The sequence below is a fragment of the Hypanus sabinus genome, chromosome 7 (assembly GCF_030144855.1).
Source record: "Hypanus sabinus isolate sHypSab1 chromosome 7, sHypSab1.hap1, whole genome shotgun sequence".
Classification (NCBI taxonomy): Eukaryota; Metazoa; Chordata; class Chondrichthyes; order Myliobatiformes; family Dasyatidae; genus Hypanus; species Hypanus sabinus.
The window spans coordinates 10689439-10702148 of NC_082712.1; the positions used below are offsets into that span (position 1 = coordinate 10689439).

General features: G+C 47.4%; 1 long non-coding RNA gene across 2 annotated transcripts in view; it reads left to right on the top strand.

Annotated features, from left to right (window-relative positions):
• LOC132396560 (uncharacterized) overlaps positions 1 to 12710 on the top strand; it is an 86390-nt gene that overhangs the window by 42347 nt on the left and 31333 nt on the right. For both annotated transcript variants that reach the window (XR_009513021.1, XR_009513022.1), the window contains exon 3: positions 1805 to 1894. This is a non-coding gene — a long non-coding RNA (uncharacterized LOC132396560). The remainder of the gene's footprint in view (positions 1 to 1804; positions 1895 to 12710) is intronic.

A 12710-nucleotide genomic window follows, 5' to 3' on the forward strand; every position in this document is an offset into this window, starting at 1 on the left:
GAATCTCCCTCTACACTATCCCATCACAAACTCCTTGGGTCAGACACAGAGTGAATCTCCCTATACACTGTTCATCACACAATTTCAGGGTCAGACACAGAGTGAATCTCCCTCTACACTGTCCAATCAGACACTCCTGGGTTCAGTCACAGAGTGAATCTCCCTCTACACCGTCCAATCATGAACTCCTTGGGTCAGACACAGAGTGAATCCCCTTCTACACCGTCGCAACACACACTCCTGGGGTCAGACACAGAGTGAATCCCCTTCTACACCATCGCAACACACACTCCTGGGGTCAGACACAGAGTGAATCTCCCTCTACACCGTCCCATTATGAACTCCTTGGGTCAGACACAGAGTGAATCTCCCAAAACACTGTTCATCACACACTCTCAGGGTCAGACACAGAGTGAAACTCCCTCTACACTGTCCCATCACACACTCCTGGGGTCAGACACAGAGTAAATCTCCCTCTTCACTGTTCATCTCACACTCTCACGGTCAGACACAGAGTGAATCTCCCTCTACACTGTCCCATCACACACTCCCGGGGTCAGACACAGTGTGAACCTCCCTCTGCACTGTCCCATCACACACTCCTGGGGTCAAACACAGAGTAAATCTCCCTCTACACTGTTCATCACACACTCTCAGGGTCAGACACAGAGTGAAACTCCCTCTACACCGTCGCATCACACACTCCCGGGGTCAGACACAGAGTAAGTCTCCCTCTACACTGTCCCATCACACACTCCTTGGGTCAGACACAGAGTGAATCTCCCTCTACACTGTCCCATCACTCACTCCTGGGGTCACACACAGAGTGAATCTCCCTCTACACAGTCCCATCATGAACTCCTTGGGTCAGACACAGAGTGAATCTCCCTCTACACTGTCCCATCATGAACTCCTTGGGTCAGACACAGAGTGAATCTCCCTCTACACTATCCATCACACAATCTCAGGGTCAGACACAGAGTGAACCTCCCTCTACACCGTCCCGTCATGAACTCCTGGGGTCAGACACAGAGTGAATCTCCCTCTACACTGTCCCATCACAAACTCCTTGGGTCAGACACAGAGTGAATCTCCCTCTACACCGTCCCGTCATGAACTCCTTGGGTCAGACACAGAGTGAATCTCCCTCTACACCGTCCCATCACACACTCCTGGAGTCAGACACAGAGTGAATCTCCCTCTACACCGTGCCATCACGAACTCCTTGGGTCAGACACAGAGTGAATCTCCCTCTACACTGTCCCATCATGAACTCCTTGGGTCAGACACAGAGTGAATCTCCCTCTACACTGTCCCATCACAAACTCCTTGGGTCAGACACAGAGTGAATCTCCCTCTACACCGTCCCGTCATGAACTCCTTGGGTCAGACACAGAGTGAATCTCCCTCTACACTGTCCCATCACACACTCCTGGGGTCAGACACAGAGTGAATCCCCCTCTACACTGTTCATCACACACTTGCAGGGTCAGACACAGAGTGAAACTCGCTCTTTGTCCGATCACAGACTCCCAGGGCAGGGAAAGCACGGGTGAAATGCTGTATAACATTCTCTCTGCTACATTCCATTGAACAGTAGATGGACCAATATGGTCGTATTGTTGCACACTCCAGTTCTGATGAAGGTCCGTATTATACACTTTCAATTGAGAGACTGGAATCCGGGACAACACACAATCTGTTGAAGGAATTCAGCAGGTTGAGCAGCATCTGTCAGGGGGAGGGAATTGCCAGCAGTTCAGATTGAAACACTGAAACGTCGACTGTTCTGTTGCTCTCACAGGAACTGCTCGACCGGCCAAGGCTTCCGTCAGATTATGTGTCGCCAAACATCCAAGTGATTCCACTGAACCGGTTTTAAGAGCGAGGAACGGTAAGCTAGCAGAGTCCATCATATTTGGGGGAAAATAAGGATGCAGCCACCGTCAGGAACTGAGAGACCTTCTGCTCCTCTGGCACCCATTACCATTATAGGGGGGGGTCACCCGTTTCCTCTGGCACCCATTACCAGTTGTAGGGGGTTCACCCATTTCCTCTGGCACCCATTACCAGTTGTAGGTGGTCACCCATTTCCTCTAGCACCCATTACCATTGTACAATGGTCACCCATTTCCTCTAGCACCCATTACCATTGTACGGTGGTCACCCATTTCCTCTAGCACCCATTACCATTGTAGGGTGGTCACCCATTTCCTCTGGCACCCATTACCATTGTAGGATGGTCACCCATTTCCTCTGGCACCCATTACCATTGTAGGGTGGTCACCCGTTTCCTCTGGCACCCATTACCAGTTGTAGGTGGTCACCCATTTCTTCTGGCACCCATTACCGTTGTAGGGTGGTCACCAGTTTCCTCTGGCACCCATTACCAGTTGTAGGGTGGTCACACATTTCCTCTGGCACCCATTACCATTGTAGGGTTGTCACAAGTTTCCTCTGGCACCCATTACCAGTTGTAGGTGGTCACCCATTTCCTCTGGCACTCATTACCATTGTGAGGTGTCCCCCGTTTCCTCTGGCACCCATTACCATTATAGGGTGGTCACCCGTTTCCTCTGGCACCCATTACCAGTTGTAAGGGTGATCACCCATTTCCTCTGGCACCCATTATCCTTGTAGGGTGGTCACCCATTTCCTCTGGCACCCATTACCATTGTAGGGGATCACCCATTTCCTCTGGCACCCATTACCAGTTGTAGGAGGTCACATGTGTCCTCTGGCACCCATCACCATTGTAGGGGAGTCACCCATTTCCTCTGGCACCAATTACCAGTTGTAGGGAGGTCACCCATTTCCTCTGGCACTCATTACCATTGTAGGATGGTCACCCATTTCCTCTGGCACCCATTACCATTGTAGGATGGTCACCCATTTCCTCTGGCACCCATTACCATTGTAGCGCGGTCACCCGTTTCCTCTGGCACCCATTACCAGTTGTAGGGGGTCACATGTGTCCTCTGGCACCCATTACCATTGTAGGGTGGTCACCCGCTTCCTCTGGCACCCATTACCATTGTAGGGTGATCACCCATTTCCTCTGGCACCCATTACCATTGTAGGGGGTCACCCATTTCCTCTGGCACCCATTACCAGTTGTAGGTGGTCACCCATTTCCTCTGGCACCCATTACCATTGTAGGGTGGTCACCCTCTTCCTCTGGCACCCATTACCATTGTAGTGTGGTCACTCATTTCCTCTGGAACCCATTACTGTTGTAGGGTGGTTACCCGTTTCCTCTGGCACCTATTACCATTGTAGGGTGGTCACCCGTTTCCTCTGGCACCCATTACCATTGTAGGGTGGTCACCCGTTTCCTCTGGCACCCATTACCATTGTAGGGTGGTCACCCATTTCCTCTGGCACCCATTACCATTGTAGCGGGGTCACCCGTTACCTCTGGCACCCATTACCATTGTAGGGTGGTCACCCATTTCCTCTGGCACCCTTTACCATTGTAGGATGGTGACCCATTTCCTCTGGCACCCATTACCATTGTAGGGTGGTCACCCGTTTCCTCTGGCACCCATTACCATTGTAGGATGGTCACCCATTTCCTCTGGCACCCATTACCATTGTAGGATGGTCACCCGTTTCCTCTGGCACCCATTACCATTGTAGGGTGGTCACCCATTTCCTCTGGCACCCATTACCAGTTGTAGGGGGGTCACCCATTTCCTCTGGCACCCATTACCAGTTGTAGGGGGTCACATGTGTCCTCTGGCACCCATTACCATTGTAGGGTGGTCACCCGCTTCCTCTGACACCCATTACCATTGTAGCGCGGTCACCCGTTTCCTCTGGCACCCATTACCAGTTGTAGGGGGTCACATGTGTCCTCTGGCACCCATCACCATTGTAGGGGAGTCACCCATTTCCTCTGGCACCCATTACCAGTTGTAGGGGGTCACATGTGTCCTCTGGCACCCATCACCATTGTAGGGGAGTCACCCATTTCCTCTGATACCAATTACCAGTTGTAGGGAGGTCACCCATTTCCTCTGGCACTCATTACCATTGTAGCGGGGTCACCCGTTTCCTCTGGCACCCATTACCATTGTAGGGTGGTCACCCGTTTCCTCTGGCACCCATTACCATTGTAGGGTGGTCACCCATTTCCTCTGGCACCCATTACCATTGTAGGATGGTCACCCATTTCCTCTGGCACCCATTACCATTGTAGGTGATCACCCATTTCCTCTGGCACCCATTACCATTGTAGGGTGGTCACCCGTTTCCTCTGGCACCCATTACCGTTGTAGGGTGGTCACCAGTTTCCTCTGGCACCCATTACCAGTTGTAGGGTGGTCACACGTTTCCTCTGGCACCCATTACTATTGTAGGGTGGTCACCCGTTTCCTCTGGCACCCATTACCAGTTATAGGGTGAGTTTGGCATTCTTCTAAGGGGTTGACTCTCAGTGGGTGGATCTAGTCCAGGGGTTCCCAAATGTTTTTATGCCATGGAGCCATGGAGCCATGGGATCCGTGGAGCCCAGGTTGGGAATTCCTGTTCTGGAGGCTGATCTGGGATCCAGATTTTCTGTTGCAGTGTTGACGCGGGTAGATGGTGGTTGTGGACAGTGGCGGGGTCTTCAGGTTAATGTTTGTTCTCTGTGGCACTGCAGAGTTTGTTCTCATGTAGCCCAGCTGCCTCCTGAAGAGATTTACTCCAGGAATATCAGTGCCAGCAATCCGTAACAATCCCTATTATCCCTGGTATGTCATAGGACAAATACGAATGTTCTGACCTTTAGGCTAATGAGTTTCTGACCCTTTTCTAAGACAGGTGTGCAAACAGGTGCCAGTTTATTGTACTTTGATGTGAACATTATCAGCCCTCCAGTGCCAACCATAACAATTCCAACAAGCTGTTGTTTTTAAAGCTTCACATTAGGACATAGTACAGTACAGCAAAATAACAGGCCCTTCAGCCCACAATGTTGTGCCAACCCAATTAAATTAGTTATCAAATGGGCAACCTGACCGGTCCCTTCTGCCCACACAATGACCCGATCCCTCCATTTTCCTCACGTTCATGTGCCTGTTTAGAAGTCTCTAATGTATCTCCCTGTACCGCCAGCCCTGGCAGTGTATTCCAGACACCCACCACTTTCTGGAAAAAAAAATTGCTCCTCACATCTCTTTTGAAATTACCCCCACTAACCTTAAATACATTCCTGCCGTCATTAGATATTTCAACCCTGGGAGAGAACGGATACTGCCTGTCTACTCTAACTGTGCCTCTCATAATCATATCAGATCCCCCCTAAGCCTTCACCGCTCCAGAGAAAACAACCCAAATTTATCAAACTTCTCAATATAGTACATACCCTCTAATCCTGGCAGCATCCTGGTAAACCTCTTCTGCACCCTCTGCAAAACTGTGACATCCTTTCTGTAATGGAGCAACTAGAACTATATAGAAACATAGAAAATAGGTGCAGGAGTAGGCCACTCGGTCCTTTGAGCCTGCACCGTCATTCAGTATGATCATGGCTGATCATCCAACTCAGAACCCTGTACCTGCTTTCTCTCCATACCCCCTGATCCCTTTAGCCACGGGCCATATCTAACTTCCTCTTAAATATAGCCAATGAACCGGCCTCAACTGTTTCCTGTGGCAGAGAATTCCACAGATTCACCACTCTCTGTGTGAAGAAGTTTTTCCTCATCTCGGTCCTAAAAGGCTTCCCCTTTATCCTTAAACTGTGACCCCTCGTTCTGGACTTGCCCAACATCGGAAACACTCTTCCTGCATCTAGCCTGTCCAATCCCTTTAGAATTTTATATGTTTCAATAAGATCCCCCCCTCAATCTTCTAAATTCCAGTGAGTATAAGCCTAGTCGATCCAGTCTTTCTTCATTTGAAAGTCCTGCCAGCCCAGGAATCAATCTGGTGAACCTTCTCTGTACTCCCTCTATGGCAAGAATGTCTTTCCTCAGATTAGGGGACCAAAACTGCACACAATATTCTAGGTGCAGTCTCACCAAGGCCTTGTACAACTGCAGTAGAACCTCCCTGCTCCTGTACTCAAATCCTTCTGCTATGAATGCCAACATACCATTTGCCTTTTTCACTGCCTGCTGTACCTGCATGCCCACCTTCAATGACTGGTGTACAATGACACCCAGGTCTTATTGCATCTCCCCTTTTCCTAATCGGCCACCGTTCAGATAATAATCTGTTTTCTTGTTCTTGCAATCAAAGTGGATAACCTCACATTTATCCACATTAAATTGCATCTGCCATGAATTTGCCCACTCACCTAACCTATCCAAGTCACCCTGCATCCTCTTAGCATCCTCCTCACCACCGCCCAGCTTCATGTCATCCGCAAACTTGGAGATGCTGCATTTAATTCCCTCGTCTAAATCATTAATATATATTGTAAACAACTGGGGTCCCAGCAATGAGCCTTGCGGTACCCCACTAGTCACTGCCTGCCATTCTGAAAAGGTCCCGTTTACTCCCACTCTTTGCTTCCTGTCTGCCAACCAATTCTCTATCCACATCAATACCATACCCCCAATACCGTGTGCTTTAAGTTTGCATACTAATCTCCTGTGTGGGACCTTGACAAAAGCCTTTTGAAAATCTAAATATACCACATCCACTGGCTCTCCCCTATCCACCCTACTAGTTACATCTTCAAAAAATTCTATAAGATTCGTCAGACATGATTTTCCTTTCACAAATCCATGCTGACTTTGTCCAATGATTTCATCTCTTTCCAAATGTGCTGTTATCACATCTTTGATAATCGACTCTAGCATTTTCCCCACCACCGATGTCAGACTAACCGTTCTATAATTGCCCGGTTTCTCTCTCCCTCCTTTTTTAAAAAGTGGGGTTACATTAGCCACCCTCCAATCCTCAGGAACTAATCCAGAATCTAAGGAGTTTTGAAAAATTATCACTAATGCATCCACTATTTGGGCTACTTCCTTAAGCACTCTGGGATGCAGACCACCTGGCCCTGGGGATTTATCTGCCTTTAATCCTTTCAATTTATCTATCACCTCTTCCCTACTAACATGTATTTCCCTCAGTTCCTCCATCTCACTAGACCCTCGGTCTCTTACTATTTCCAGAAGATTATTTATGTCCTCCTTAGTGAAGACAGAACCGAAGTAGCTATTCAGTTGGTCTGCCATGTCTTTGTTCTCTATGATCAATTCACCTGTTTCTGACTGTAAGGGACCTACATTTGTCTTGACCAATCTTTTTCTTTTCACGTATCTATAAAAGCTTTTACAGTCAGTTTTTATGTTCCCTGCCAGCTTTCTCTCATAATCTTTTTTCCCTTTCCTAATTAAGCCCTTTGTCCTCCTCTGCTGGTCTCTGAGTTTCTCCCAGTCCTCAGGTGTGCCACTTTTTTTTGCTAATTTATATGTTTCTTCTTTGGACTTGATACTATCCCTAATTTCCCTTGTCAGCCAGGAGTGCACTACCTTCCCTGGTTTATTCTTTTGCCAAACTGGGATGAACAATTGTTGTAGTTCATCCATGCGATTTTTAAATGCTTGCCATTGCATATCCACCGTCAACCCTTTCAGTATCATTTGCCAGTCTTTATGATACTTTAAGTATCATATGCAATACTTCAGATGTGGCCTAACCAGAGTTTTATAAAGTTGAAACATAACTAGCTGACTTTTGAACTCAGTGCCTCTACTATTAAAGGCAAGCATAGCATATGCCTTCTTAACCACCCTATAAACTTGTGTAGCCACTTAACAGGAGCCGTGAACTTGGAGCCCAGGATCCCCCTGCTCATCAAACACTGTTCAGAGTCTTACTGTTTTTACATGACTTACTAGTCACATGGTTTACTATTGTCACATGATCCTGTGTAAGGAGGATTTGTCTACTCTATCAATGCCTTTCATAAGTTTAGATTCATATTAAAAGGCAACACCTTTTAAGTCATCTTTTCTTGAGATTTTAAAGAGTACGTAGTTAATTTTAAACTCAGGAGATTCTGCAGATGCTGGAAATCCAGAGCAACACGCATTAAATACCGGAGGAACTCAGCAGGTTCCTCAAGTAGACATACCCCAGGGCCACCATCAACAGTCCCAAGCCCGGCTGTGAAAGGAGGAGGGTTGACCATGGGGCTAGCAACCCCATCCCGTAGAAACCCAGAACTACAGAAGCTCCAAAGACCTCAACCCTGGGAGAGGGAGGATCTTCGAAGATGGGCTACAAATGGGGACAACTGAAAGACTGGCCCAGGATAGAGGATGCTGGTGAGCTACTGTCAGCAGCCTATGCCCCAGTAGGGGTGGTGGGCTTACAAAAAAGAAGAAGAAGAAGAAGATGATGATGAAGATAAAGAAAAAGACACCTCTCAAAAAGACATCACAGTGGAGCACCAAGTCATAAACACAAGAGATTCTGCAGATGCTGGAAATTCAGAACATCCCACACAAAATGCTGGAGGAACACAGCAGGTCAGGCAGCATATATAGAGGGGAATAACCCGTCAACATTTTAGGCTGAGACCCTTCATCAGGACTGGAAAGGAAGGGAGAAGAAAAAGGAATAAAGAGTTGGGGGAGGGGAACCATGAGCCTGGTTTGTTTAAAGGGAAAGCAGAAAGGGCTGTAGTGAGTTTATAAATGTTTGGGATTGAGACCCTCATGAGTTTATGTGGGATTGAGACCTTCTTTAGTGTAACTCTCATTACGGCTAGCAGCTTAATCCAGGGAGAGATAGCCCCCGGCCCAGCCAAATTTAAGAAAAATCTCGTTTGGGTAGATTCTGCACGATGTGTCCCCTGTTACAAATCAGTACCCCGAAATAATAAACAGTACACAATATGCGATTAAACGATTGAGCTTTATAATTCTTACTTTGACTATATGGTTAGTAAAGAAATGGAAAAAAAGAAAAAAAGGGCCCAATCTTATGAAACGGTTTGTTGTGCAATGTTGGAGCTCTCTGATAAGTCGATCGTCCACCATCGACCTCCTCCAATCGTTGCTGACCTTCGGACCCTCGCTCCAAGTCCACCCCATCCGGCAGTCTACCAACTCTCTCCATTTGTGTCCTCTCTTCATCTCTTCCTGGCAAAACTCCGTGAAAATCTCTCTTCCAGAGTCACAAGAAAGAACAACAGCATTCCAAACCGTTATCTAGGTAGTCACCCCAGGACCACAGGAGACAGATAAGTGGGTAACAGTCAGGAGAGGGAAGGGCAAGAAGCAGATGCTAGGCTGTACCCCTGTGGCTGTCCCCCTTAACAGTAAGTACTCCTGTTTGAGTACTGTTGGGAAGAACAGCCTACCTGGGGGAAGCAACAGTGGTTTACGTCTCTGGCACAGAGTCTGGCCCTGTGGCTCAGAAGGGTAGGGAAAGGAAGAGGATGGCAGCAGTGATAGGGGACTCGATAGTTAGGGGGTCAGATAGGTGATTCTGTGGATGCAGGAAAGAAACACGGATGGTAGTTTGCCTCTCAGGTGCCAGGATTCAGGATATTTCTGATCGCGTCCACGATATCCTGAAGTGGCAAGACGAACAGCCAGAGATCGTGGTACATATTGGTACCAATGACACTGGTAGAAAAAGGGAGGAGATCCTGAAAACAGACTACAGGGAGTTAGGAAGGAAGTTAAGAAGCAGGACCTCGAAGGTAGTATCTCGGGATTACTGCCTGTGCCATGTGATAGCGAGTATAGGAATAGAATGAGGTGGAGGATAAATGCATGGCTGAGGGATTGGACAGGGGGCAGGGATTCTGATTTCTGGATGATTGGGACCTCTTCTGGGGCAGGTGTGACCTGTACAAAAAGGTCAGGTTGCACTTGAATCCCAGGGGGGGCCAATATCCTGGTGAGAAGGTTTGCTAAAGCTGTTGGGGAGAGTTTAAACTAGAATTGCTGGGGGGTGGGAACTGAACTGAAGTGACGGAGGAAGGGGAGGTTGGCTCGCAAATAGAGAAAGCTTGGAGACAGCGTGAAAGGGAGGATAAGCAGGTGATAGAGAAGGGACGCGCTCAGTCTGATGGTTTGAGGTGTGTCTATTTTAATGCGAGGAGTATCATGAATAAAGTGGATGAGCCTAGAGCGTGGATCAGTACTTAGAGCTTTGATGTTGTGGCCATTTCAGAGAATTGCACGGTGCAGGGGCAGGAATGGCTACTTCAAGTGCAAGGCTTTGGATGTTTCAGAAAGGATAGAGAGGGAGGCAAAGGAGGTGGGGGTGTGACATTGCTGATCAGAGATAGTGTCATGGCTGCAGAAAAGGAGGAAGTCACGGAGGGATTGTCTACTGAGTCTCTGTTAGTAACAGGAAGGGGTCAATAACTCTACTGGGTGTTTTTTATAGACCACCCACTAGTAACAGGGACATCGAGGAGCAGATAGAGAGACAGATTCTGGAAAGGAGTGATAATAATAGGGTTGTTATGGTGGGAGATTTTAATTTCCCAAATATTGATTGGCACCTCCCTAGAACAAGGGGTTTAGATGGGGTGGAGTTTGTTAAGTGTGTTCAGGAAGATTGATTGACACAATATATAGATAAGCCTACAAGAGGAGAGGCTGTACTTGATCTGGTATTGGGAAATGAACCTGGTCAGGTGTCAGGTCTCTCATTGAGAGAACGTTTTGGAGATAGTGATCACAATTCTATCTTCTTTACCACAGCGTTGGAGAGGGATAGGAACAGACAAGTTAGGGAAATGCTTATTTGGAGTAAGGGGAAATATGAGGCTATCAGGCAGGAACTTGGAAGCATTAATTAGGAACAGATGTTCTCAGGGAAACATACCGAAGAAATGTGGCAAATGTGCAGGGGATATTTGCGTGGGGTTCTGAGTTGGTACATTCCAATGAGACATGGAAAGGGTGGTACAGTACAAGATCCATGGTGCACAAAGGCTGTTGTAAATCTGGTCAAGAAGAAAAGACGAGCTTACAAAAGGTTCAAAAAACTAGGTAATGATATGAATCTACAACCTTATAAGGCTTGCAGGAAGGAGCTTAAGAATGAAATTAGGAGAGTCAGAAGGGGCCATGAGAAGGCCTTGACAGACGGGATTAAGGAAAACCACAAGGCATTCTACAAGTATGTGAAGAGCAAGAGGATAGGACGTGAGTGAATAGGTCCAATCAAGTGTGACAACGGAAAAGTGTGTATGGAACTAGAGGAAATAGCAGAGGTACTTAATGAATACTTTGCTTCAGTATTCACTACGGAAAAGGATCTTGGCGATGGTAGGGATATTTTGCAGTAGACTGAAAAGCTTGGGAACGTAGAGATTAAGAAAGAAGATGTGCTGGAGCATTTGGAAAGCATCAAGTTGGATAAGTCACCGGGACTGGATGTGATTTACCCCAGGTTACTGTGGGAAGCGGGGGAGGAGATTGCTGAGCCTCTGGCGATGATCTTTGCATCCTCAATGAGGATGGGAGAGGTTCCGGAGGATTGGAGGATGTTGTTCCCTTATTCAAGAAAGGGAGTAGAGATATCCCAGGAAATTATAGGCCAGTGAGTGTTACTTTGGTGGTTGGCAATTTGATGGAGAAGATCCTGAAAAGCAGGATTCATGAACATTTGGAGATGCATAATATGATTAGGAATAGTCAGCATGACTTTGTCAAAGGCAGGTCGTGACTTACGAGCCTGATCGAATTTTTTGAGCATGTGACTAAGCTCATTGATGAAGGTAGAGCCGTAAATGTAGGGTGTATGGATTTTAGCAAGGCTTTCGATAAGGTACCCCATCAAAGGCTTATTGAGAAAGTAAGGAGGCATGGGATCCAAGGGGACATTGCTTTGTGGATCCAGAACTGGCTTGCCCACAGAAGACAAAGAGTGGTTGTAGATGGGTCATATTCTGCATGGAGGTTGGTGACCAGTGGGGTGCCTCAGGGATCTGTTCTGGGATCCCTACTCTTCGTGATTTTTATAAATGACCTGGATGAGGAAGTGGAGGAATGGGTTAGTAAGTTTGCTGCTGACACAAAGGTTGGGGGTGTTGTGGATAGTGTGGAGGGCTGTCAGAGATTATAACCAGACATTGTTAGGATGCAAAACTGGGCTGAGAACTGGCAGATGGAGTTCAACCCAGATAAGAGAGAGGCGGTTCATTTTGGTAGGTCAAATATGATGGCAGAATATAGTATTAATGGTAAGACTCTCAGCAGTGTGGAGGATCAGAAGGATCTTGTGGTCCAAGTCAAAGCTGCTACGCATGTTGACTCTGTGGTTAAGAACGCATACGGTGCATTGGCCTTCATCAATTGTGGGATTGAGTTTAAGAGCCGAGAGGTAATGTTGCAGCTATGGAGGAACCTGGTCAGACCCCACTTGGAGTACTGTGCTCAGTTCTGGTCACCTCACTACAGGAAGGATGTGGAAGCCATAGAAAGAGTGCAGAGGAGATTTACAAGGATGTTGCCTAGATTGGGGAGCATGTCTTTTGAGAATAGGTTGAGTGAATTCAGCCTTTTCTCCTTGGAGCAATGGAGGATGAGAGGTGGCTTGATAGATGTGTATAAGATGATGAAAGGCATTGATCCTGTGGATAGTCAGAGGCTTTTCCCCAGGGCTGAATTGGCTAGCACGAGAGGGCATGGTTTTAAGGTGCTTGGAGATAAGTACAGAGGAGATGTCAGGGGTAAGTTTTTTACACAGAGAGTGGTGAGTGCGTGGAATGGGTTGCCGGCGGCGGTGGCAGAGGT